This window comes from Ambystoma mexicanum, chromosome 1p (genome assembly GCF_040938575.1).
Source record: "Ambystoma mexicanum isolate Mex_15411 chromosome 1p, UKY_AmexF1_1, whole genome shotgun sequence".
Taxonomy (NCBI): domain Eukaryota; kingdom Metazoa; phylum Chordata; class Amphibia; order Caudata; family Ambystomatidae; genus Ambystoma; species Ambystoma mexicanum.
This window is the reverse complement of record NC_090921.1, coordinates 238,807,776-238,835,209: the sequence shown is the minus strand read 5'-3', so window position 1 is coordinate 238,835,209 and position 27,434 is coordinate 238,807,776. Positions and strand designations below refer to the sequence as shown.

Genomic DNA, 27,434 nt, shown 5'->3' with positions numbered 1-27,434 from the left:
GGACAATAAGATCATTGTTTTTGTTCTCCCTTGTTGCCCTCCATTGCCTCGTCGCACTCTGAAACACTTGTGTCTGAGCGCGATACAAATAAAATATCAATATCAATATTTGGATGTACATGTTGCCATGTTGCTTTCCTATTAGCATGTTTCTATAAGGATGTACATGTTGCCTTTTTGCTTTCCTATTAGCATGTTGCTGTAAGGATCTACGTGTTGCTTTCCGATGTAATTTGTGCATTTTGTAAGTGAACTCTGTAAGACAGTATTATTGTAGGCCTTGAAATACAAATCTTGAATATTTGTACAAAGTAAAACTTGGAAGGTATGTGGTCAAAATTGCAGAGTGGGTAAAAAAAAGTGTGTGATTCTGGTCAAATAGTTTAATCTCACTCTGACTTAACTGTTTTCACACTATTTAATGAGCAGGAACAAAATGGTGTCCCTTCGTGCTCCTCTCTTAGTTGCTCCCAAAGCCGTCACCTAGAATTACATTATTTGTGATCTGGCCGTCCCTCAGTCCTATATCACTTGATTTGACAGGCAGATATATAGGGCTCTATCAGAAGTTGGGCGGTATCCCAGCGGTAAATCTGCCGGGATACCGCCCAATGCAATTACTGTTACCGCAACGTGGTCTGGCAGAATTAGCGCCGGATCCCAAGTTGTGGTGGCGGTGTAAGTCCCCATTTTTTTTGGAGTCCATAGGACGCAATGGGGCATTTTTGCCGCAATTACCGGGGCGATAATCTCACCATGATAATTGCGCCGAAAATGTGCAGAAAGTCAGCACATTCACCTCCAGCTCATCGCTGGAGGTCAATACTTTGAGTTTCCCGCAAACTCGGGATTGGGCGGTGCGGTAATTAAGTGCTAATACATTACCACCGCATTTCAATCGCACCGCCCAACCCCTGATGAGGCCGATAGTCTTAGCAGCCAATCAGTCGGCTCTAGTAGAGACTTTGGTACATTAAGCCCTGCAGAGCCAACATTCATTTTTGATGCTGTTGCTATCAGTCACAGAAGTTGCTAGGGCCATGCAGAATGCAGCCCCACAGAAGAATGAGGGAAACTCTTTGCTGTGTCCTGTAATACTATGCTATTGCCTTTTGTATAGCACACATTTATTAGGAGCTTGAGGATCTGCCAGCAGTGGGGTGGGGGACTAACGCAGTAGCGGGGAGCAGGGCAAGATTGCTTTGTTGCAATGTTGATGTGTACAGTTTTGAAGAAGGGGCTCTGTGCAGTGTAAGTTTTAGATATTTTGTGAGCTGTCTGGAGCAGTAGTTAATGTGTACTCCAGGTTACTAAGGACAGGTTGTGTGCCGCTGTGTGATGTCAGTCAGGGTGGGATGAAAAAAGTGCTTTTGAAGTGGGTATTGTTACCATGCCTTTCTTCAATCAATGACAATCTTGATTGCATGGACACAGCAAGAGTGGGAATTGTATGCGCCCAAAGTGCATTTTGTACAGCAACAGCACATAAAATGGAAACATTTTGCTTCTGTTTGTTTTTGCCAGTGACTCACTAGCGAGCCAAGGACCAGATGAGAGGTGGACCAGAAGAGCAGCTCACAAGGGAGGCAAGGCCCAGAGGACAGTGATTCTCCATATCAGCCATGGAACAGAGGGGTCAGCAACCAGAGGGGCAACTGACCACAGAGCTTTGCTTTTGCTATAGTTTTATTTCAGTCCATTTTTAGTTTTTGTGGTGCTTATGAACCGAAAGTATTGCACTCGAGTAAAGCTAGGAGGAAGATGACATTTGAAGAGAGACCCACAGATTGAGCGTGTTTAGTTATTTACCAACCCATTGGCTGCACATGGCAATACAGATCCCTATGGCAATTCCCACCCCCTGCCTGCTCCTCTCTGTCCAAAACACATCTTCCTGGGATCTCTTTAAGCCAGCTCTATCGAGCAGTAACATGAATCCCTGGCCTATCTGCATTATTATGGCTTAATTGCAGCTGCAAATGAGCTACAAGAGTAGTAAAAATGTGTTAATCAAGTGTGCCTTTAACCACTTGTGCCTTTAACCACTTGATTTATATAGGTTCAATATAGGGTGAAACACATGTCGGTACACAAACCTGAAGCATGCAGCTTTTGACCTTATTTTGAACAATGACAATGTGTAAACCAGGATATATGTTGCACAAGTGCCAACTATTGATAACGAAAGAGTCCAATTGACCAACTGGCACATTAAAAGCAACCCTTTCTCAGAGCCTAAATGGCTTCAAAGATTATTAAAGAATGAATCCAAGTACTATATGAAAACAGGTGCAAACCTGATCGAGCGCCAACGTATAACAGGGTTCCAATCCCCATAACAAACTACATTGACTCTTCCCAGAATCTAAACAGACAGGTCATTCCCATAATCTCCTCTGCTGCCTATATGTTAGGCAGAATCCTGTGTAGTTCCCTCAGGGACCACTACCCAGGATTAGGACTACAGGTGAGAGCAATAAATCCCCTTTGGTATCAGTCTGTACCACACATATTTAGTTGGTAGCTGTAACTAAGCAGTCAGACTTATCTCAAGAGGGAGATGAGCAGTATTCAGGGTTTACACAATAGGTATCACAGTACTATGGAACAAGGAAACACTGACCAAAGCTTTGTATCAAAAAGAGAATATATATTTATTTTATACACATCTAGTTCAACACATGAATCACAGTTGATAAAGTAAGTTAAAATTCAGTCAAGGAAAGGTATATACAACTCCCTATTCAATTGTAGACAAGTTTGCGGTAGAGTCAAAACTGAGCAAAACGGCACAGTGAAAACCACACTCTAGCAATTTAACGAACGGGAGGGAAAGCACAAGTTAAACCGAAATATCTTCAAACACCCCCTAGCAACACTTCCCTGAAGTTTTGTGAACAAGTAATGCACAGTAACACATTAGCAGAAAGATAAGTGAATGAAAGCTGAGCTAAATGGCACTCCACAAGTTAAAACAGTAGGAAGGAAGAGGGGTTTAGAAGATTTAGGTGCATCAACACATTTCTCATTGAAAATCAATCTAGTGAGAGCAGATCCAACAAATCAGCCAGAGTCAATATGCCTGAGCCAGGGTCACTGGTACAGGACCAAGAGCTTAGGAGCAAAAATGTTCTTGTAGCTGCAGTCAAGTCTTTGGTAAATGGATATTGAAAAGGTAGACGCGGGGCGAAAGACAATGTTAAGAGAGAGGGCGGCCAACCCAACAAGTAGATAAAGGATTTAAAACACCTTTAGGGCTACCATGGGGAAAGGGAGGCCTGGCGGAACAATGTACCTTAAACGTGAAGAAGTGGCTCCTGCCGTGGCGGTTGTTCCTGGTAGTTCCTGCAGTTCGAGGGGTCCAGCAGAGGAAGAGAGGCTCTCGTCATGGAGGAAGGTTCGAGTCACTGCACTATCCAGGGATGAAACCAGCTGCGGTGCTGCCAAACGAAGTTTAAAAGGTACGCTCCTTTTAATCGCGGTCCGGGTCGATAGCTGCCTGGCTATCCGGTCTCCAAGTGCTGGGCACTGTCGATTCAACCAAGGCAGGTCCGGGGAAGGGATGGGCGAACTGGTTGGTCCCACCAGATCAAGGGAAAAAGGCTCTTTCGATGAAGATCTCCTCTCGTCGTGTGGAAGAAAAGTGGTGATGTAGATGCTGAAGATGTCTGTGGCTTCTCTCCCCTTCGGTTCCATAGTTCCAGTGGCGACGTCTTGCTCTTCCAGTCCTCAGGACCCTGCTTTTATGCAGAAAGAGACCCATTCATACAGCCTAGCTGTCACTCCCACAGTGGAGTGGTCTTCTTGGCGGGAGACCCTCCATCCTATCAGGTTAGAGTGCGACCTGAGTCAACTCTGTCCAGGGGTTCTACTCCCCCTCCCAAACAACAGACCCACCCCAGACTCAGAGTCGCTGAAAGGAGGGCTTCTTGGCAGAAGCCCGCCAAAAGGACGAACAAAGGATCCCCGACCTGGGTTAGGAGTTTAGAGTAAGACACGAGAAAGAATTTATATTATAGTAAAACCTACCGGAGTAAAGTTAATAAAAAATAAACCGGCGTTATGTTAGAGGCTGTCAGTAAAAGTGTTAGCCTCGGACAATGGGAAAATCCCATAGGAAAATATTTGCGGTTGAATATTTATGGTAGTAACCACTGCCACCAGCCAGAAACTTTAGAGAGCGGGATTTTAAGGTACCCCCTTGAAAAGGAACCCAAGGGAAAAACTATTAACCCTTTCCATTACCTCCATAGTACGATGGGTTGGACTGGTTAAGTTCATAAGATTTGACTAGTAAAGTCAATGGGGACTTTACATGCCCTGGGAGACAGTAGCCAGTCCCAGGGTATGGAGTCTATGTTTGGGGGTCGCTACGACACCCCTGTGTCACTGCACTGAGGGTGCTGTGTAACACATGTGAATAAATATGGTTCCTATGGGTGAGAGAAAATCCCATAGGCATTAAACACAAAAATAGCCTAGAACACACATAGCAAAAATGCCTAAGAGTGGGACAAAGAGTCTTACTCTTAGCAGGTAAAAAGAAACAAACCCTTCAAATCCAGCAAAGCTGCTGGGGGACTCTATAGGTAAGGGAAATTAGCCATAGAATGAGAATTCTCCCTAACACTATACATCTAAACTGATGAGAGGTAGCAGACCATTCCTCTCCACACACAACTCCATCACCCTGGCTAGAGCCTTGATACTCTCCAGGATTGACTACTGTGACTCTCTATTTGCAAGAACAAGCATTAGACACATCAAAAAACTACAAATTGTACAAACCAACGCGATCAAAGCAGCCCTGAATATCCCCTTCAATGATCACATCTCATCTACTAGGAGGAACATCCAATGGCTCCCAGTCCCCGACAGAATCAAATTTAAAATTCTTATGCTCACACATAAATGTATCTCTAACAATGCGCCAGCTTACCGAAGTAACCTGATCTGCAAAACGCAATCTAATAGACCTACCCGGTCTTTTTACACTAACATGCTCACTGTACCTAGAAACAGAAGGCAGAAAGCGGGAGGCTCAAGCTTATCGTTTATTGCACCTAAAATGTGGAACGCACTCCCTTCGCAACTTAGAAAGGACACATCCGATTGGTCCTTTAGAAAAAACTAAATAACGTATTATTTAGGTCAGACTGCCTTATGCAATCACCCTGCCACACTGCCCGCAGCGCCAATACGGACAACCTTACTATTACTATGACAAATACCAAGCTTACTCAACCAATGAAATAATAGTTATCCACTGGATGTATGTTCTTGAATGTGCAAACTGTGGAATTCACTACTATACCAATATTATTTGCCGAATGTTTATTCTGTGCAACTGCTGAACTCACTACTATGCAAATGTACGTACTTTTGGAACCTTAATCAATTGTAACCAACCTCTTAAGGGCCAGCGCCTAGTTGCCTTTAGGCTTTGCGTGCTTTACAAACGTTCAAATAAATAAACGAATAAATAAACAAATAAATAAATAAAAACAGTTCTGGCTTGGTTATAGGTATTAGATTGCAATATGCCAGGTAATCATATGCCTAGCTAATCACACTGTGTTCCAGCTGTTGCATTTTATGGCCAGGTAGTTCATTATGGCAGTGCCTGGCAAATGCCTATCCATGCATACACAAAAGCCCAAACGAGTGTCTTTGCCGATGCTTCGATTCAATTGAAGTGACTGCAGCCAGACTACGAAGTGTATTGAGTTTAAGGTACCGGTATTGGCTTGCCCAGGGATGGGTTAACTTCCTGTACAACATTATCTGCAAGGACCCCCAACCACTTATATGGACCGACCACTTCCTACTTTCATTTGACATTAGAACTAATAAGCCACACCATATACAGTGCCCACCTGCTCCAGCATGTCTGACGAGAAATAAGCAGAACATCACCGCTGAAGCGTAGACACCTACAATAACGCCATGACCAAAGCTATCGACCTTGTTGCCCCTCTAAAACTACGTAAAGGTAAACCCAAAGCACATCTTAACTCCTGGTATACACCAGAACTTAAAATACTAAGAAATAAAAAGTCCAAAATGGAAACCCTTTGGAAAATGAACCCATCAGAGGAACACAAAATCAATCTCACTAATGCATCCTCCCTTTATAAAAAAAGAAATAATTCGCACAAAAATGGAAGTCTATAATATAAGAATAGGTAATGCTAGTTCCAGTACCAAAGAATTATTCACCATCCTGAAGGAGTTAGAAAACCCCAATCCACCTACGGACATGTCCGTGAAGGACCAACTCTGTTGCACTAGTATCCAAGATGCCCTTGCGAACAAAATCACTGGCCTACAAACAAAAATTGAAAATAAAAGACTACAACTTTGCAATAGTAGCCCCACCCCTATGCCCCTATCCCAAGCCCACCCACCACCCCTAGCACTAACCATGGCTTCACCTTCAAAAAAGTAACTGTACTAGAAGTGCAAAAAATCATAACCTCGCTCAAACCATCTAACTGCAAAGGGGACAGTTACCCTGCACAGATTATAAAAGAGGCAGCAAGAGACCTCGCCCCCTTCATTTCTAAGCTCATAAACGTGTCATTCTCCACCAATTCGGTACCCAATGATTTGAAACAGTCATGGGTTCTCCCGCTACTAAAAAAACAAACCTTGGACCCAGCCATCCCTACAAATTACAGGCCTATCACAACTGTTCCCTCCTGTTAAAAATCCTTGACAGAGTTGCTTACTTGCAGATTCAGCATTACCTACAGTCCAACCAATTACTCGGATTGCGTCAGTCTGGCTTCCGGCCTCAACATGGAACAGAAACTGCCCTTGTTGATCTTAAAAGTCAGATTGACGAAATTAAAGATAAGGGCAAGGCTGCCATTCTACTCCTCTTAGATCTTTCAGCAGCTTTCGACCTGGTCGACCATAAGATACTCTGCAACCACCTCTCCTCTGCCGCCCACTTTTCCCCCTCTGCTGTCTCGTGGATACAGTCCTTCCTGGCCAATAGAACCATGAGAGTCTTCTCTCCGGTGGCAGCAGCAGACCCCATCCCTATCACTTGCGGTGTCTCACAAGGCTCATGTGTATCACCGACCCTATACAATATCTTTACAAAGCCCCTCTTTCATAAACTGGACCGTCTGGGTGTCAACTACACAAACTACGCGGATGACACCCAGATACTCCTCACCATCTCGGGCAATTACAATACTGATGTAGCCAGGATCAATGAAATCTTCTCTGTCATTCAGGCATGGATGGCCACACATGGCCTCTGCCTGAATTACGAGAAGACTGAACTGCTCATTGTTGGCTCACCGAACAACCTACAAAAACTAAGTCCCAACTACTCCAACATCATAATTGATGGCAATACAATCCCGGTCGCCAAAAACGTGAAAACACTTGGCTTCTATCTCGATGCCAATATTAACCCCATTAAACTAGTCAACTCGACCGCTTCAGCCACTGCCTAAAAAAGGAAAACTAATTAGAGCCTGTAGACCATTTCTTTCCTCTAACAGTAGCCTCACGCTAGCCAGAGCTCTTATACAATCTAAGTTAGACTACTGCAATAGCCTCTACCTAGGTGCCAACCAAGCGATAATTAGTAAACTCCAAGTCCTTCAAAATAAGGCGCTACGGGCAGCGCTAAACATTCCCAGGCGTGAGAACATCTTTCCCACTAGAACTACATGCAAATGGCTCACCATCCAACAAAAAATAGATCTAAAAATCCTCTGCCTTACTTACAAAGCTCTCAACCATCTAGCCCCCCCACTACCTTACTAACAAATTCACCATGAAATCTTCCATCAGAACCACGAGATCTTCCAATACCTTATGTCTTACAGTACCTAGATTTACCTTTAAAAGAGCTGGAGGCTCGAGCTTCACTGTCCTCGCCTCCCAACTCTGGAACACCCTGCCTCTGAATATTAAGTCTTCCAAATCCTTCCAGTCGTTCAGGAAACTTGCCATTGGGTGGCTTCTGACAAAAAGTCAACCCTTAAGTTAGACCTAGCTATAAACTGTACATATTGCACATGTCTCATTTTGTCATTATTGGTTGCTATCACCTCTATTGTCTGTATATTCTGTATATATCTGCTGCTCTACTATTACTGCTTATTGCCATGTGCTGTGCCTAATAACTTGTACTAAGCGCCCTTATACTCCCGGTCCAGAGCACTACAGAAATAAAATAAACAAACAAACAAATAGAGAGCTTCACAGTAAAAATGGTATTGCCAATCAAAACAGGTTTTTAAATAAGTGTGTAATTGAGTGTAAATGATTATTAACAGATAAAACATGTTCTAAGGACATATGTGTGTTAAATAATATCTTGTTTACTTTGCATGCACAACTGGGTCAAAGTTTTCTCTTTACGAATATATTGTTTTGATTCTTCTGTCCGAGACGAATCTGGTGCCAATCGTTTATTATTTCTGGCAATGTCTGGTCACGCCAACAGGCAAATCAAATGTCAAGCACCGCCCTGTCTCTCCCCAAAACTCCCCCTCTCTCCTTTTTGGATGCAGCCAGAGAACCACTAGTTCCTGTTTTCCACTTCCACCACTGCAGCATATATGACACCCAAATACTAACTGAATTCTTATAAAATAGTATAGGTTTGAAGTAGGATTTATGTAAAATGGTCTAAGATTCCGAAAAGTTACTCATGAGGAAATCCATGAGACGTGTGTGTCTGGGAAATGTTGTTGGGAAGGGCAGGCCTGGCTGCACTTGGCTGGCAGCTATCCAAGGCACGCCCCCTTTCGGTTACGTTTGTTGTGGCAGGCGGCAGGCAGGCGCACTCTGTCAGCAGACTCACAGGAGGGAAGGCGACGCATCCGGGACTCGGTGAGGGCGCTCGAGCTGCGGTCTGACTGAATGTTGAGGGGTGGCTGGGCGGATCATTTGGTAGGTGCAGCCCTGGAGTGCAGTCTTGACAGCTCTGTTCGTGTTGTCCCTGGAGATCGTTTTGCTAAATAATATCGCATTTTCTTCAAAACGATCTCGGGGCGTGGGAGTGTACTTGTAATGTGTCACGCAAGCGACGCCCCCCCACCCCCCTGCAAAACCTATCTTCCGGCCACGTCTTAGGTCAGTCTGGCAGGTGTAGGGGTGATTAATAGTAGGTGTTCGTTACCTGTAGGGTGCTGGCAATGCCAGGCGTGGCTTAGAACAGACAACACATTTTGAATGCGTTTATCTGGCAGTTTCGGGGCGAGGTATAACTGAGAAACTTAGACACCCAGCGGGGGAAGCATGGGATATAAAAACGTACCGTATTACGTTAGATTAAAGCCAAAGTTCGCGCAATTTTGTATAGCCCCCCCCCCTCCGAGACCCCCCTCTGGGCGGTCTCAAAAGTATTTTGCTGTTGATGTGTTTGACTGCACATCAATGCTGGAAAGGTAACATGCTGAGCAAATAACTAGTGAACATTTATGAAGCGCTAAACACAAACTAAATGGTTTCTTTGCGCTTGCTGGCTTGTTGATGGTTACCGTTTAGCCCACCCAAAAGGCTCTCAAAGCAGGGCATTGTGCGGTTGGCATATGATGGCAGCACCTGTCTATAGATAACGATATTAGATGTATGATGGCATACTGTAGGCGCTTGAGGATGCACTTGGCATAGGATGGCAGCACCTGTCTATAAATACCGATATTAGATGTATGCTGGCATACTGCAGGTGCTTGAGGATGCACTTGGCATATGATGGCAGCACCTGTCTATAGATAACGATATTAGATGTATGGTGGCATACTGCAGGCACTTAAGGATGCGCTTGGCATATGATGGCAGCACCTGTCTATAGATAACAATATTAGATGTATGGTGGCATACTGCAGGCACTTAAGGATGCGCTTGGCATATGATGGCAGCACCTGTCTATAGATAATGGTATTAGATGTATGCTGGCATACTGCAGGCGCTTGAGGATGCGCTTGGCATATGAAGGCAGCACCTGTCTATAGATAATGGTATTAGATGTATGGTGGCATACTGCAGGCGCTTGAGGATGCGCTTGGCATATGATGGCAGCACCTGTCTATAGATAATGGTATTAGATGTATGCTGGCATACCGCAGGCGCTTGAGGATGCGCTTGGCATATGATGGCAGCACCTGTCTATAGGTACTGAATGGTATTAGATGTATGATGGCAAACTGCAGGCGCTTGAGGATGTGCTAGGCATATGAGAACCTGTCTATAGATAATGGTATTAGATGTATGCTGGCCTACTGCAGGCGCTTGAGGATGCACTTGCCATATGATGACAGCGCCTGTCTATAGATAACAATATTAGATTATGGTGGCATACTGCAGGCACTTAAGGATGCGCTTGGCATATGATGGCAGCACCTGTCTATAGATAATGGTATTAGATGTATGCTGGCATACTGCAGGTGCTTGAGGATGCGCTTGGCATATGATGGCAGCACCTGTCTATAGATAATGGTATTAGATGTATGCTGGCATACTGCAGGCGCTTGAGGATGCGCTTGGCATATGATGGCAGCACCTGTCTATAGATAATGGTATTAGATGTATGATGGCATACTGCAGGCGCTTTAGGATGCAGGTGCTTGAGGATGCACTTGGCATATGATGGCAGCACCTGTCTATAGATAATGGTATTAGATGTATGATGGCAAAACTCAGGCGCTTTAGGATGCGCTTGGTATATGATGGCAGCACCTCTTTATAGATAACGATATTAGATGTATGGTGGCATACTGCAGGCCCTTGAGGATGCACTTGGCATATGGCGGCAGCACCATCACATGTGAATTTATTTGTTGACTAAACCAGGCAAGCACATGAGGCTCAACTTGGCATAAGAGGTCTGCACCTAGACATGTGAGGCTATTAAGTTCATGTCATGTAATAGTTATTTGAACTGTACCCGTTGCCCCTGCATTGGTAGTTGATCACCAAGGATTGGCCAGGGTACATATTGTGCCTACGCTCAGGGTAACCAGACCAGGGTCTATGTAAGTGAAAAGGTAAATGGGGCAGGGGGTGAGAAGAAGAGAAGGAACAGATGAAGGAGGTAGCCTAGATGGGGGGGATTAAGTAGATCGTGAAGATGGGGGAGGATTCTTGGTGGTGCTTGGAGTCTGTGATCTTGCTGCAGGTGGAATGGCGAAAGGTGATGGTGAAGGAATAGGGCTACAAGGAGCCAGCAGCTCAAATGTGTTTGTACCTTCATGATGGCACAAGTCAATAGTGCGCAATTGCGTGATGGACTTGAGATGTGTTCAAATGGACCTGTGTGAGAGCCCCTAAAATGTGGGATTGTTTACAGATCCACCCACCAGGGTATTAAGTCATGACCGCTGTGGCTTATACTGAGAATCACTGGGGACTTAGGAGATGACAGGAAGGAGGAAAGACAAGAGCTTAGTGTTCTGGATGTAGTGCCCGGTAAATGGAAATGGTGACATTATTGAGGCTTTGCTTTGCATAGGATAGCATCACTCGTACCTTTGGGGCAACCCAATTCTGCATATACTGGTTAACAGGCATATTAAGGGATGATCAGGGCATTTGATGCTGAAATTGTCATATGGTTTCAACACCTGGTCATGTCGTGATATACCTTACGGATGGTAACAATGTTACCAGTACAGCAATTGCATTCTTTGTGCATTGAAGCATGGCCTCTTTAAGGGATTTTGGGCCTGGTGTGACCAGGGGTGTTGCTAGGTCTGGAAAAGATCCGGGGCTACGCTAAGGTCGGGACTCGGGCTAACTAGACTTTTGGTTGTAGCCCCTGAGCTTCTATCTGGGGCTACAACCAAAAGACCTTGGGCTAAAGCTCCCCCAGACCCACTCTAGCGACGCCTCTGGGCGTCACCAAAGCAAAGAAAAGTGACCAAAGAATCTCTTGTCTTGCTCCTCTTCCCCTTCCATGGTCAAAATCACAACAACCCATAGCTGAACCTGTTACCCTGGCAGCTATTAAAAAGGCAGGGGACTCCCTTCAAGTCCCCAAACCCACTTCATCTTTGCTGAAATTACAAAGATAAACAAGTAGCATTCCAGGGATAGCATCAGCTGTCCACCATGAAGGTACTTGTGTTCTAGCTTAGGGACATGACATATTGAAACAATAGTAGCTATGCGAAAGAGGCGTGGCCTGTCAGGGGTCAAGTCCTAAACATTAAAGTGGGGGGACTCATCAACAAATGCAGTGGGATGTGACGTCACCAGAAATGTGCATATCAAGGTGAAATATGCACATTTCATTAAATATGTTTTGCATAATCACCCAAATTGCACAGGACAAATGGCATTTGTCTTTCATTAAATCAGCACACAAACACAAAACCAAGAGAGGATATTTTCTTCTAATAGTGTTTTTGAAAATGTTAAAAGGTGTGCATGTTTTAAACTCCAAGAACCAATACACGTTTTCCCTGGGACCTGCAGTACCGAAATGTAACATTTCACCTTTAGTTGTTTGTTATTTTTCATCAGGTTATATAGTGCAGTGATGAAATGTCCCGCCTACAAACCTGATGACTGTGGTTTGATCCCTGTGGTCGGCCCTTATGCATGCATTCAATGTATCTTATTTTAGCTGGGGGGGACTGAGTCCACCCTCTAACAAAAGTGGGTGGACTCTGTCTCCCCGCATGTACCCTAGACTTGTGCTCCGTTGCCTCTAGTATAGATGCTTGGCCCCGTATAAAGAGCCCTTTGAGAATGGCACACATGGCGCGTCATATACACATAACTCTGACTAGCGGCCTCACAGAATGTATAAGTGCTAAAGCACAGGTACTGGAGACAGGTGATAATAAACAACCAAGCAGATGCGCGGCATGGCTAGAGATAGGGATCCGAAGATGTCCGATCAGACACTAACAATAGAAGGGCATGATGTTCAAGCGGTGTTGTCCAGTGGGTGGCAGAAAACAAGAGACCTTGTGGTGACCATATACCAAGGTCACAACACACTCCTGGGAGACTAGAGGAAATATTTATGTAGACCTCTTATGAACAGCCCTCTACAGAAACATTTTACAATATAATATGTTCACAGGGTCACTCGCTTCCCTAAGACCATTCGGGTTTTCCCTTATGTATGTAATTAGCACTCATTAAATTCTTACATACAATTCAGTTTTGTATCAAAAAATAGTTATTTATTTTTATATAAAATATTTGGTAAAACTATTTCACCATATATTTGGTACCAAATACCAAGGGTCACTATTATAATAAAATAGCCAAGAGTTTAGCCACTTATACTAAGAAGGAGGGTTTTTCGAAGGTCATAACCCTGAACATTGAAGCGCATTTTTTCGGGGATCATTTTGACAGATTAGGCCATGTGCGATTAAATGAGTTTCCTAAAATCACAAACTTTGGTTAAATGATGACGCTGTGATTTGAGCCCGTTGTTTACAATTTCCCGGTTCTTCCCATACAGCAATGTGAAATTATTTGTGAATATTATTTGGGAACTTTCATTAACTGAAAATAATACCATGTTTTGTTAACCGGTCCTGAAAAGTACACCAATCACACGATAAATCAACATCTTTATGGAAACATGTTATGCAAAAATCAAATATTTATTGTAGCTTTTTTCTCTAGTTTATTTTCACATATGCTTATTTGACGCAAAACATCTTGGTTTTTCCCACAATTTCAAATGTACTACTTCAGATCATCGATGACAATTTGTAGGTCAATCAAAATGACTATTAGCAGTTGAACGTATCACTCACTTTCTTTTATTGGGTGCATTTAAATCTTTATAATATAGTAATACCCCCCAAACCAGGGCATTTGTGCCCTAACCATTAGTATTCTGGTACTTACAGACTTTGATGGATGATTTATTCTCCTGGCAATCATCTTTGGGAAGCCTGCTGAAAACGTCGCCAATGAAATGACTGCCCATTGCTGTTCCAAACTGCACTGCCATTATTTCTGCCCAATTACTAGAGGAGCCATACAATCCACGCACTTTTCATCTGGTTGGTATTGGATCTTAAACTTAAAAATGGTTCCAGAATGTCAATTGGTCGTTTTCCCGCGAAGCATTTAACATAACATAAAGCGTCTCCAGAATATGGGCAGAAGTTGCACGTGATATGACTTCCGATCGTTCTTTCTGTCTGGTCACTGAAACGCAGCCACGAGAAATGTTGGCAGCTGCTTCACAGCTCCCCTTAATGACTCTGACTGGTGAAACGTGTTAGTTCGCGGGCCAGAAACGACCTTCTCTGCCCTGAAGATAAGCTCCCTACCTAGAGCCAACCCATCACATATTTCATAGAGGCCTCATCTCTTTCAAACCATCTCGGTGCTCCCCACACAGAAATGTGCAGAACCTGCTCTTGTGAACACACTCTCTGGCATCCAGTGCGCAGGCTGCACTGCATGCTTGCCAAGTCTTCTTGCACTCACGCAGAGGCTGAGAAAGCTGTCACTTTGAAAGAAAATCGGCATTGGCGTTGCTTTACTTGAGGTACTTATTCAGCGGTGTACACCGTGCACACAATGCTTCATGTTCAGAGCGGTCACCGCCACTGGAGTCTGACTCAATCTCCTTAGCATAAAGAATCCAGCCACACCTAATGCATCACTCAACACAATGGCCCTCATTACGACCCTTGCGGAAATCGACCGACCGGACCGCCATAGCGTAAATAGCGTTTCCGCCATTGCACGACGGAGCAAAGTGCGGGTCATTCCGACCCATCGGGCACGAGCACCACGCCATGGCGGAAGTGCAAAGTCCGCGATGGCGGAAATGACCCCAAAACGGCCCACACCGCCGCCGTACGGCGCCCTAGGTGCAATTCCGCCACCCATCTTAGTTGTCACCGCAATGAGCGGCAACCGGAAAGTACGGTGACCGGAAATATACGGAAACGGAAGTAAAAACATGGTCCCGGAACGGGAAACATCACGCCGCACACCTATAAAAACACTACCTTGAGACACATCCCAACCCGTCAGCCAACCTAGTGAAACCAAGAACAATGGGAAAAGTAGCGAAGAAAGCGTGCGACCGCAAGCGGCAGGTCCACTTCTCCCGTGAGGAACTCACCGTGCTCACAGAGACCCTCCAGGAGAATGCTGCCGCCGTCTTCTCCACGCAAATGACCAGGACGGCACTTGCGAACAAGAAGGCCATGTGGGCCCTGGTGGCACAGCGGGTAAGTGCGGTGGGGACCGCACCCCGCAACCCACAGCAATGCAGAAAGCGATGGGACGACCTGCGGATCCGCGTCCGTAGCATACCTTCTGCCAACCGCAACATTGCCACAGCTACCGGTGGGGGATCGGAATCACCCATCAAGTTGACCCCCTGGGAAGAAATCTGTGCCTCCACCATTGGAATGGAGAGAATAGAGGGAGTCGGATGGATGGAGAAAGGAGTGCAGACAACCGAAGAATCAGGTAGGTGCCCCAAATAAAACAATGCCAAAACCACAATGTCCAATCATGTGAAGTACCACGTGTCCACATAGTGCAACAGTAACACATGTCCAGGAGAACGGCCACATGCATAGGCCTGATAGCACACTTTAAAAGTCACATTAAATACATAAATAATTAAAAATCCTAAAAACACCCTCTACACGTGCAGCAGGCACACCCTAACTGCAGGCTGCAAAACAACTGCACCCTCACTCCACACACAAATGAAACCACCTCCAAGGCCCCAACCCAAATCACCCTCAGGTACCACCCCAATGCATGTGATACATTGCCATTCCAATTTCCACAGACCCATTAATAACGCTCGCCCTCCTTTACTCCACCACAGGGTCCGATTCAAACGACGAGCTCCAGGACACCCCTACCAGCACACCTGCAAAGATGGCCAAGACCAACGGCCAAAGACCCTCCACCTCAGCTGCACGCATCAAGACACGGCAGCAGCACAAATCGAGTGGCAGCACACAGGAGGGGACTTCAACAGGCACCCCAGCAGCCAGCATGGCCACAACACCACCACCACCACAGGCCCCCCGAATGGATGCCACAGAAGGCACTGCTTCTGGTGGCAGCAGCACCATAGGTGACACTGCATTAATGGCAGCATGCTCCGACACAGAAAACGGGGATGTCGAAGTTAGATCCATCCATGACCTGTCTCAATCCCCCTGTCTGTTTCATCCCGTACACCATGAGGATACCACGCAGGGGCACCCACAAGACGACGACTGGCCATCCCCCACAAGCCCTGTGGCAAGGCAACATGTGGTGACCAGCCCCTCTGTGACACCACCGCAAATGGCCATGGCACAGCAGAGGCAACAGTCCCTCGACCAGGTGATCGTGCAACAGCAGCAACTGGCCACGCTCCTCAAGGACCATGCTGATGAATGTGGGGGTACTAAGGCAGCCATAGAAACATCAACTGAGACACTTAGGGCAGTAATGGAGAGAAGTACAGAGACACTAAGGGCACAAATGGAGAGAAGCACCGAGAGCCTGAGAGTACAAATGGAGAGAAGCACCGAGAGCCTGAGGGGGGAACTGCATGCGACGTCCAAAGATGTATGTGCTGAACTTGCCGCTGTGCGCCGTGTGCTCACTGAGCTCTCACAAACCCTTAGGGACATGCATGGACGTGAGCAGGCAGAGACATCATCCGTTGCAAGTTCCGTCCAGGGCAGCCCCCAACGTAGATCTGGGAGGAACCTGCGCTCCACAGGCAGGGGTGCCCCTGATACCCGGAGAGGGGCTTGCAATAGCGACTGCCCACTGACAATGAGCATCTTTGGACACTGGTGTTCGGGGGGGGAGGTGGGAGGGTGGAGGGGGTGTGTTGGGCTTACTTGGGTGGCGGGTCGATAGGGTGTTTAACATGATATCACATATGCCATGAACAATGCACGATCATACAATGAGATGCGTGGACATTGATCTTTGTGCACGTGGCCATTATAGGCGTACAGTCCATATTGTGCATGTTCCAGACACACACAGTGCCACAAGTCCCGTGTCCATGTATCAGCCACCAGGCGTGAGTGCTAGAAGCATGCATCTATGATATGCTGACGAATGTCACGGCCCTCCTGTGCCTCGCAGACTCCTTGAGGTGCTGCCACATCCCCACCCTCATCATGACCATCTTCAGGTGCTTGCGGTTCTGCGTCAGGGGGCATGGGCACATTTCTACGTACGCACATGTTGTGTAGCATGACACATGCCATGACCATCTTTGCAACCTTCTCATGTCGGTACAGGAGTGCCCCGCCAGACCTGCTGAGGCAGCGGAAACGAGTCTTCAGTAGGCCGAATGCCTGTTCAATGACTACACGGGTACGTGAGTGGGCATGGTTGTAGTCCTCCTCATGCTGGTCCCGTGGGTTGCGGACTGGTGTTAGGAGCCATCTCTTCAGTGGATACCCGGCATCACCTGTGTGTGGACAATGAAGGTATTTAGAGGAATGCCATTGCTACGTACGCACCCCCCCCTTCCTGCCAGGTCATTGCCGCATCACATACCCCACACTATCATGCTTGAAATGAGACTCACCGAGTAGCCAGGATCTGTTCCCTGCGTGTCGGTCCATGTAGCGTGGTATAGTAGAGTTCCTCAAGACCATAGAATCATGGGTGGATCCTGGGAATCGGGCACAACAATGTGTAATGATCCTGTTGGAGTCACACACCATTTGTACATTCAGGGAATGAAATTGTTTTCGGTTGCGGTACTGGGCCTCCATGGCATGTGGGACTACCAATTCCACATGGGTGCAGTCGATGGCACCAATGCAACCCGGTATGCCGCCAAGTGCATGGAATCCCACTTTAGCGTTCGTAATTTCCTGCACCGAGCGTGGTAGAGAGATGTAGTCGTCTGCGTGCAGCAGGAGGGCATCGAGCACTTGCAATAGTGTCCGTGAGAACAGTGGCTGTGAAATGCCATGCAACTGTCCGACTGCGTGCTGGTAGGTGCCTGTGGCCAGGAAGTGGAGTACAGACACCACCTTCAGTAGGGGTGGGATGGCGGTTGGGCTATCTATCATGCTGACAAGGTCAGCCTGTGTCATGTCCACAATGGCGGTTATGGTGTCCCGGTCCAAACGGTAGAGGGTGTGGATCTGCTCATCAGTGAGGTTGAACGGATATGCTCGGAGGCGTGGGATAGCGGGCTGCCTGCGTGGTGGTAGTGGCTGTGCTGGCGGCCCTTGCTGGCCCTGCCTTGCCCTCCTCCTCCTCCTCCTCCTGCGTCTCTTCCGTGCGGCCGGTTGTAGTCGGTGTTCGTCTTCTTCTTGAAGTTGGAGTACTTGCAGTGCTATCAGGTCCCCCAGGGCCAACATGGCTAGTCCTGCCGGTAGCATTTCGGAGTGGGTGTGGTTGTGGGAGGGGGTTGGGTGTGCAATTAATGTGTTTCCAGGCTGTATGGCCTCCACCTGTGGTGATTCATTCCACCTGTGCAAGCTGCTCTCCCCTTTGGGCGAGCACGTCCCGCACACAACGCTGCAATTCGACGAATGGCATCTTGCCATTACAATCATGTATTTGTACCCGATGGCAGTCTAACATTGGTTGATATGTTCATTCTGCTTTGGTCCCATTGTTTTACATACTATCTTTGCAGTCGCGAACAGACTTGTGAAGGGTCAGTGGAACGTAGTACTCGAGTAACGGTGGACCCTCATGCAACACTGCACCGAGGTTCACCGACGGGCGGGGCGTCCCATTTGTGAGTGAAGGTCTGTTGCCATTTTCACACACAGCCGCACTAGATGGATTAATTAGTGATTTGAAGCGACCACAGATTCCTTTTCGACGCGATGTTGCAAATGAGGAATTCGAAGGACGGCGCTTTCGGTTTTCAGCTAGCGGCGAGGAGATGCCCACAGGTCTGACTGCAAATATAATGTTCTATTGTTCAATGTCCTTGGGACAGGGGCCATGGCGAGGATGCAATGATTGATATGAATAGTATGGGATGCGCAATAGCGAAGTGGGCGATAAGGCCGGACGTTCCCAATTACATGTTGCTTCACAACACTGGAATTACGGGCTGGGGGAACAGTGGATTTTGCAGGCTGCATTACGCACAGACTCAATGGAAGTTTCACATGTCATGTGAGTATGGAAGCAGGCGTTTGTGATAGTGTTTTCACCTCGATATAGATAGTTATGATTCGCTAGTGGTTTTTGGTTGGTGATGATCCTTTGGAGTGGGCTAGCATGCATATGGCTGTGGATTTGGTGTGATCATTGAAGTGAGTAATTCAAATGTAGTTCTGATGGCCATTCTATTCTTTTTCATTTCGTTTGGGTGACAGGTATCTCCTCCCCTTTTGCCACTGCCATCTGTATGCCACTCCTGCAGATGGATTTTACTCCCGACACCTGCTGCTTCGTGTTAATCAGTGGAGCAGCATTACGATCTTATGGGACGATCGCCAATGGGCCACATGCCCTTACGCAGTACTAGTGGCTAGGAGCAACATTTCGGCCTTTCAGCTGGACTAGTGCCTCCCTATTGGGACGGCCCTGCGGGTCGAGGCGCTTCCATGTTGCCTTTTCGTACGAGAATGTAGCCCCTGCGTGCCATGAGGGTACAGGGCGTCACACAAGAAGTAGCTGGTCATTTCTTGCGGATGCAGCCCACAATGGTGAAATGTATTTTGGGGTTCATGGCCTGATGGCTGTATGGCCTTGGTGAATTTGTTGTGCATTAAATTCCTATTCTGATATGAACCGTGTAGCGTTCTTCTTTGCAGGTGATGTGTCATATTCCTATTTGGGGAGCGATGTATTGTGAGGAGATCTGCATTGGGTTCCAGCTTCGGAGTATAGTTGCGTGGTACTGTGCTGGGCGCGTTTGCCTACGAAGCCCAGTGAGGTCAGGGATGAGGGCTGCCAATGTGACTGTTTTGATGATGTGATGCTCAGGGGCGGGGGAATGGCTTTTGTGTAACAGATGCCGGTCAGCCAGTTGGATTGGTGGTATGATGTGATTATCAGAATATGGCTGGTCACAGGTGCCTGTGTTTGCGTGCGTTTCTTGGAGGGAGACTGAGGTCATGTCCATTTGTGTGGCTTCTGTATTCGTGCCATCTGTGCCCTGCAGCTTCCATTGGCCCCTCTTGAGATTCATTTGTTCGTTGGCAGGCATGGATGACTTGTACATTTCACTGGTTGCATTGTGTGGCTTCATTGAACCTACGGGGAGTTGTACAATGTGGCCAGGGAGCGGTGTACAGGCACTCAGTAGGGCCGTTTACGGTTGGTTCGCGATGCCGTACTTCTCACCATGGCGGAATGGTACTTTCCGCCGTGCTTGATGGCGTTAGGTGCATGTCCGCTGGGGTCAGAATTCGCGTACCGTTGCGCCATGGTGGTAATTGCGGTTTGGCATGGCGCGCGCGCGCGTACTTGGTGCAGTTAGCGTTGGCGTTCACTGCGGTGTCGCTAATGGCATCGTACTTTGCGGTGACGGGTCATAATCGCACCGAGCGCTATTCGATGGCGGTATTGCATTTCCGCCATCGTTTTTCCATTTCCGCCAGGGTCGTAATGAGGGCCAATCTCTGATTGCTACTCCCGTGTTCGGCAGTCTAGACGTCTTCATGAGCCTCCTTCGTGTACCTGCTCCGTACTCCTGCGCTCCCCTCAACGAGGTTCTCAATTTTGCTGTATGCACTTTTTACAACCTACCCAGATCCTCCCTCCCCTCCACCTACCGTCATCATTGTGCATGGTGCTCCATGCGCCATTGCTCCCTCTTTCATTTCTTCCTGATCGTCATTACATCCACCCAGGGTCTTGCACTGAACTGTCTTGCTTACTGTGCCCCACTGTTCTCCTCTTTTCCCAACAATCTAACATTGTTGATGGAGACACCAGCATCGATAGTGGCAGAGGGGTTCAGGAGAGCCGTGAGCTGGAGAAAGCCATCCTGTTGATGTTCTCTCATAGGTGGCATATGGAGAACACCCGGGGTCTCCTTCCTCTTTCCCAAACCCTAAAGGTGGACACATTGAGAAGGAGCAACAACAGCAGGAACCTTCAAACTCCGGGGCTTAGAAAGCATGCACTCCTTGCCCAAGGACGACAGCAGCTCTGGAAATGACGACAGCAAGCTTGGCTTACGAGGCCATGTTTTCAAATCCAATCTGTGAGGAACCCAACACAGACTTCTGACAATAGCATGAATGTGCTTTGCAGAGTAGACAGGGAAACTTTCCGGGCTAGCAGTCAAAGCAGCAGAGTTGGGGAGCGAGTTCCACGTAGTCAGTCAATGGAGGTGACATTTTGGATTCAGGTGGTCATCAGAATGGGACTGCCTGGCTCCAAGCCGGTGCACTACCATTTTGATCTCAGGCCTGTGGAACTGCAGCCTTCACTGGCACTGAACCAATCACACTTGGGAAGATTGAATGTTCAAAAGGCCCCAACCAATCACAGAGCCCAATCCATTTTGCTGTACAGTAATTCTCGCTTCCCCTATTATGGCGGATGGTAAAAGGGGAACAGAGAAAGGGAGAGGTTTGGGCCATTGTAGATGGATGGAAGGCATGGTAGGAAAGTGGGAAAGATAGCAGAGAACAGGGAAAGGCACAAGAGCAGGATGGGGGAGAGGAGAAACGAGGTAGGATGAAGGAGGAAGGAGTGTGAGGCAATGGTTGCTGAGCGTGCACAGTGAGATAAGTGAGAAGAGAAGAACAGCTGAGGAGAGAGGAGGTATAGACAACTAACATCTGCAAGTGGGAGGAAGGAAGGGACATATTGAAGAAAGGAGGAGCAGGAGAGAGGAGAGTGGAACATTTAAAAGGAATAGTGTGAAGGAGGAAAATTGAATATCTGTAGAGAGGAAGGAAGATAGAGAGAGAAAATAAGCAGGTGGGAAAAATGAGTAGAGCATTACGAGATGGCTAAAACAACAAGTTAAACACTAACAGAAATTGTAAGATGTAAAAGAAGGATTCAGTTAGGCAGCAGTGGCAAAGGTTCAGAGCTATTCGGCAGGGTCGGACAGGGGCATAAAACTATCTCGGGCACCAATGAAAAGTGTCAGACAGCTGCAAAATGCAATTCATTCCTTTTGTGACAGACTGTTTGAGTAGTACGCAAGGGTGAGGTTTTTGATCAAATGTGATGAAAATTATGCATTTTAAAGAATATTTATTCAGTAACACTGGTCAAAACTACTGGCTGCATGGTGAAGTATCTTATCACACTGGCCCACATGGCCCAAAAAAGTGGCCTTTGTTGACCCAAAAAACGGGCCCACACTAGCATTTTGCGTATTTGGTTCGGCCATTGCCCTATAGGCCAGTTCATGCCTGCTATTGGGCAGAGTTTGGAGGGGGTCTCATTAAACCTCTTTCAATAGCTGGTAGGACTCCTGCATATACTCTAAGGGTAAGGCTGGCAAGTAGCCACACAGACAACCATATCTGCTGGCGGCAGCAAGACTGCCAAGGACACTGAAGAAACTTCCTGACTGAGAAAAGGAGAAACCCAGTTTTGTTCAGCTTGCCAGGTGCCCATACCAGACCCATTGGTATTTAGTCTGGAGCCAATGGCTGATGACCTGTGGATTCCCTGTGGTGCCCAGGACATGGCGATGGGTGGCCCCTAGGATTGAGCCAGGGTGCAGGGGTAAAAGTGTCTAACATTGTGACCTTGTTGGGGCAAAAATGATGTCTGCCTGAAAATACATCCACATCAAGAGGGAAGAAATTGACGGCCATTTGACTCGTGCTTATTAGTCCAGAGCACTCACGAGCAGAAAAGCCAACCCAGTAACTGGTAGTGACTTGGACTGTGTCTCTTGCTAGCGCTTTTGTTCAAATCTGATGAGCGCTTGTTGAACATTGCCTGAAGAAAATACCTTATCAGAGTCTTGTCTAGTGCGTGGGGAGCCTTCACCCCACATGTTACTTCTTCTGCACTCTTCAAAGGGAGATATCCAGCCTTTGTTTTCGCTTGTGAACTTAGTTGTAATTGGTTATTTATAAAGGCTTAGATGATTCTAATCGCGTCTTGCTTCTAAGACAACCGCGTTGCCCCTGAGCTATCCTCCCAAGTCCTTGTGTACAATACATCTTGTTTGTTTGTTTATTTATTTAATCTTGTTTTGTTACTTCCTGTTGATTACGCCCCTGTGCCTCCACACGACTGGAGTGCGCTCTGGGGGCCATCAAAGCCATCCCATCAGTGGAACTGCTCAAAAACAGGTTCAACCTTCACTTGCTGGGGAGTGAGGCAGCCTGCCGCCCATCCATCCCTTCAAGTATATACTGGGCCCAAGCCCTGAATATCATATCATCCATGTGCATCTCCTGCTTCCTACCCCTGATCGGTGCTCCTTTATGCAACCCTTCATCACCAGCTACACCTTACTGACACTTGCAAGGCCTTCCAATTTGAGACGCCTCAACCCTCTGCCATGTCTGCTCCACTTCAGTTCAAAACAACATCCCCGCTTTTCATAAATATCAATAATATCGCACACCGCTGCGAGTTAAGCCTCATGTGTCTAGCTACAGCCTCATATGGCCCCATGCTGCAATGTTTTCCCAGTTATAGCCTCCTTTGCCGGGTACAATCATCATATATTAAAAACATGGCTGTGTGCTGTCCTCATATACCAACTGCAGCCTTGAATGCCAAAGTACTTGCTATGCACAGCCTCCTCACCAAACCCAAATGAGACTTATCTTCTACCTGGAAGGTCTCATTTATTTTTGGGAGGTGGAGGGGTTAGGGGCATTCTGTACTTGTTTGTTCAGCCCGATGATGCCTTTTCAAGGTGTATGTTTGCGCTTAGTAAATACTGCTCCATACCATCTTAAAAACAGCGGTACATGAAAAGGGTCTGCCATCATATTCCGAGTACAGCCTAACATGCCCAAGCACTGGCACATGCACCCACCTATGCGCACGTACAGCCACCTTATGCCAGGTCTGGCTGTGTTTGCCAGGTAGGATCAGCAGCCCCTTCTGCGCAGGTACACCCCAGGTTTTATAAGTGCATCCTCAGACATGCTTGCACTGCCATCCTATGCTATAGAGACATCATTTGGTCTGGTGCCAACCTTGTATGCCAGGTTTAGTCCCATATGCCCAGTTACTGCGATTCTAGTGAGAGTGACCCCATAAAACCTGCATATCTAAATGAGGGAGACAGCAGAATGCCCTAATCTCAGAATTTTTTATTGTACCAACAGCAGGGGCATCAGGGTCAGAATGTACCTACCTCCATGCAGGATCTTGTAAACATGGGGCTATAGGTGGCAGGGGCAGCAGGGATTTCTTGATCCTCTACCACAGGGGTCTGCAATCTTTGGCTCTCAAGGTGTTTTCTACTACAACTCCCATCAGCCCTAGCCAGCATAGTCAGCGGTGAGGTATTATAAGAGTTGGAATTCAAAACATCTGGACAGTAACATGCTGCACACCCCTGCCCTACAAAAAGTGGACTGCTCCTTCACGAAGATCGTGTTTATCATTCAGAATTACCTTTGGCCTAGGTATGAATCCTTGACTTTATTGGCAGTCATGTGCAAGAGTCAGAAAATGCCGCCCAACAGGTTAGAGCTTCTTGGCAAACCTGGAGAATGGCATGCTGATATGGCAGTTAGTGAGTTGTAGAGGGCGTCTATTGTCGACTAGCGTTTGGCTGTGAGCCCGCGTCTTAGTTTAGTTTATTAAGTAACCGGGCACTTGTACTTGAATACATTGAAGGTTACATGAAACAAAACAGTAGAAAAAAAACATATTTACAGTTACAGAGTTACAGAGTCATAACACAATGGATAGAGTATTTACAGGCAGGTTAAGTCAGGCACGTTCTGACTGACTCTAGCAAAGAAGTATTTACAGATAAGTTACGCCAGGAAGGTTCTGATGGAGTTTAGCGAGATAGATTGCAGATAACTCAGGTACTTGTAGGTCAATGATGGCTAGGGTACGTAATCACACACTGGATGTTCCATTAGTGTGTGCAGTATATATAGTATACAATGTGAAGGTTCGTCTAGTGTGCTAGTTAGCTTGGGAAAAGAGCCAGGATTTGGTCTTGGCTCTGAAGGTCCAGAATGAAGTTTCAGATCTAATGGCTGGCGGGAGTGAGTTCCAGCAGGGAGTAAGGGTCAGTCGTTTTTCAAACACACTCAGGGTCAGTCGTTTTTCAAAGAAACGATCTGGGGGTAGATCACTGTCTTCGACTGGGGCTTCCCTCTGGAACAGCCTCACTGCCACTCTAAAACTTGAAGAGAACCATCTCCGTTTCTGGAAGCACCTGAAGACCTTCCTCTTTTCTTCTGCCTTCGCTCCCCTTCTCCCCTGCTGATCTGCTCTGTCTTGGCACTGTGCACCTGATACCCTCTGTCCCCTGGCCCCAGGTACCTGCTCACCCTGCCACCCGCCTGCACTGCCTCCTGGCCACCCTTTGCACTGAGCACTGTATCTGTACCTATACAGTCCCCCACTTACCCAGTCTGCTGCCGTAAGCACAGCAATTGTCACTTGCTGGCTGCACTAGCACTGCTTACTGCCTCCATTATCTATTTATTTTTATTATTTATCTGTTCTTATCTGCACTGCACTCACCACTCTCCCCCTTCCATGCACTTTTTCCCCTTTCCCATGCACTTGCACGTTCTCAATGTCACTGGGCCTAGTAAGATCGTTGTGTTCTCCCCTGTTTTCCCTCCCATGCCTTGTCACGCTCTGAAACACTTGTGTACGAGCGCGTTACAAATAAAATATCATATCATAGCATAGCACTTGGCAGCGAGCACTGGGAAGCTGGATCCTCCAGCTGTTTTTAGGTTGTAGTTAGGGATGGTGAGTTGGTTCAGGTACCTGGATCTAGTGGGTCTGTCAGACTAGGTTCTGGAGAATTTGTCCATGAGGTCTTTCGGTGCTGTGTTTGAGAGGCATTTGTGCGTGATGACTAGAGATCGTAGTGTGATTCTGTCACGTATTGGTAGCCATAGCGCATCTTTACTGAAGGAGGAGATGTGGCTGGCGCGTGGAATGTTTAAAGCTGATCTTAATGCGTTGTTCTGTAGGACTTGGAGTTTGTTTAAGTTCTGTGCGGATGAGCCGCGGAATAAGGTGTTACAATAGTCCAGCTTCGAGAGGATCAGTGCTCTAGCTAGTTTTAAGCGGCTATTGGTTGATAAATAAGGTTTACAGGCGTTTATTAGTTTGTTGGTGTAAGCTGTAGTGGACACTGTGCTGTTCACTAGTTTTTTAAGGGACAGGGTAGAATCCAGATAAACCCCAAGCATTTTTACTTCACTGGATACTTTTATGGTGTTTCCATCAATGATGAAAGCAGAATAGCGTTTGTCTAGTTGGTTAAGTCTGGCTTGGGAGCTGATGATTATGACATTAGTCTTGTCATCGTTTAAACAAAGACTGGTTAGCCATCCATGCTTGGATCTCTAAGTAGATGTTGTTGATCATGTTGGTGTCATTTATGTAGCCACCTGTGAGCATTATGAGGATCTGGGTATCGTCTGCCTAATTAGTGTAGGTGACACCCAGATTGTCAAGACAATCAAAGAGATGCTTAGTAAATATATTGTACAGTGTGGGGGAGACGCAAGATCCTTGCAGAACTCTGCAGTTGATGGGCTCTGGTGGAGCAGATGCTAGGGGTGAGAAGACCCTTGTGGTTCTGTTTGAGAAAAAGGATTGTTTCCAGCTAGCTGCATTTGGGGAGAAGGCTGCTGCTGAGGTAAGGTGCTTAGTTAAGATTTTATGGTCAACAAGGTTGAAGGCAGCTGAGAGATCCAGGAGTAGGAGGATGGCTAGTTTACCCTTATCCTTTGATTCATCCATCTGTATCTTTACATCTAAGAGTCTGTCTCAGTGCTGCGTCTGAGTCTGACGCCAGATTGACGTAGCCCTAGTAGATCATTATCTTCCAAGTGTTTCTGAATTTGGAGATATGATGCGCGATCTAGAATTTTTAGAAGGAAGGGGACTGTTGTTATAGGCCTAAAATTGGTGGGGATGCTAGGATCTAGATTAGGTTTTTTAAGAAGCGGTCTAACCCATGCTTCTTTGAGATTGTCGGGTACTGAGCAGTTTTTGAAGGATGAGTTTATCAGCACCGTAATGAATGGTGCTAATTCTTTAGCCCCATCCTTGATGATTGAGTCTGGGTAGAGATCAGCTTGACAATTAGAGGGTTTCATCCCTAGTATTATGTTTTCTACTTCCTTGATGGTGACTGGTGTAATTTGGAAGGGGGTACACAATGGACTATGGTGGAGGTGGGTTCCAGAGAAGTGTGCATTAATAGGTAAGTGGGGGTTTTTTTGTTTCAATTTTAGTTTGTAATAGTGCTATTTTATCTGATAGGGCCTTCTGTATATTTGCACACCAGGCGGTGTCTTTCAGGCATGTGTCTGCGGGAGGAGCCAGTGACTCTAGTTCCCTAAGTATGGTAAAGA

The 27,434-nt window shown here is 46.7% G+C and overlaps 1 protein-coding gene across 6 annotated transcripts in view; it reads left to right on the top strand.

The window, feature by feature from the left end:
* The first annotated feature begins 8,784 nt into the window (after window positions 1-8,784).
* The window catches only part of LOC138568528 (V-set and immunoglobulin domain-containing protein 1-like), a 109,321-nt gene continuing 90,671 nt past the window's right edge, over window positions 8,785-27,434 (top strand). For 5 of the 6 annotated variants that reach the window (XM_069646444.1, XM_069646445.1, XM_069646440.1 and 2 more), the window contains exon 1: window positions 8,792-8,922. The gene's annotated coding sequence lies outside the window, so the exon portion shown is untranslated. Of the gene's footprint in view, window positions 8,923-27,434 lie in introns of all 6 variants that reach the window. The other variant, XM_069646441.1, reaches the window with a different exon arrangement.